We start from the raw sequence: 1,213 nt of genomic DNA, 5'->3' as shown, positions 1-1,213 counted from the left end.
GTGCAGGTGACGGGGTTCTGGGGACCACAGCTTCCCCTGTGATGGTGACGAGACTGGAATGTCAGCTCTACATCCCGGCCTGTGGAAGGGTGCCCGGGCCGGGCTGCTATCCAGGAACGCCGGCTGATGAATGAACCCGGAGAAGTCGGGGTTCTCCTGAACCCATTATACGGCCCCAAGCGCCCCCGTGTTGCTTCCTTCCTGGACCTGTCTCTGCTGGACAAGCCCTTGCTTACCTGTGTCCCGACAAAGGTGACAGGTGTGCACCTGCCGCCAGGACCCGCAGATGTCCCCAAAGCCGGCACTAGAAGAGCGCCCACTGGGGCCTGAGCGTGTAACACTGTCCCTTGCTCTTGGTCCCGGAGACTGTAGCACACACTCCATTACGAAGGTCATCACGTGGGCCGTGTGTGGCCAGACTCGCAGATTGTGTTTCCTTTCCAGTTACCAAGCATTGCACACCCAGACCGGTGCCGATGGTGCTGTCGCCCTCCTGTGCCCACGGCCCATGTCAGCCAGACCCTGTGTCTGGAGGCGGTCCGCTTTCCTGGGGCCACCGGGCAACCAGTGTTGGGGTGACCGCTCACATGCCCCCTCCCAGCGTGTGTGGCCTTCACACCGGGCGTGCAGACACTGGGTGGCACCTCTGGCTCCGGCACAGCCGGGCACCGCCTGGGGTCGCAGGAATCCCACCCTGCGCGCTTCCCACCTCGCGGCCGAGGCCTCAGCAAACGCGGGCGCCTTCCCAGTGTGTGGGGCCTGCCCTGCGTGGGCTCGGAGAGTGGCACCGCTCCAGGACACCCCATCCCCACCCCCACCCCCACCCCCGACTCCGCCGGGCTGTGACTAATGGAGAGAAATCTGCCCCGAGAAGCTGGGCGAACACGAGTTTCGGCCTCGCCCCCGCGCTCCCCCCGCAGCCCCGGCAGGCGGCCCGTGTTTCCGCTGGCCGGGGCCCAGAGGACATCAAGCGGTGGAAAACGCCCAGAAAGCTGAAAAAATGTTCAACAAGGAAAGAAAAATGTTCAACCGACCAAAACAAACAGAGATCGGACCTCACATCCCGGGGTTTTTGCAGCGCTGGGTCGGGGAAAAGGCGAGGCTGCAGGAGCAGAGCGCGCGTCACGGACACGCGGCGCGCGTGGGAACCGAGTGCGCGGCGCGCATCGGGCGGGGGACGCGGAGGGCGCTGCTCGGGGCCCGCTGGTCAGCC

Source organism: Hipposideros armiger, unplaced genomic scaffold, assembly GCF_001890085.2.
Source record: "Hipposideros armiger isolate ML-2016 unplaced genomic scaffold, ASM189008v1 scaffold_17, whole genome shotgun sequence".
Lineage (NCBI taxonomy): Eukaryota > Metazoa > Chordata > Mammalia > Chiroptera > Hipposideridae > Hipposideros > Hipposideros armiger.
The sequence above is the reverse complement of the archived record's forward strand: the minus strand, read 5'-3'. Positions refer to the sequence as shown.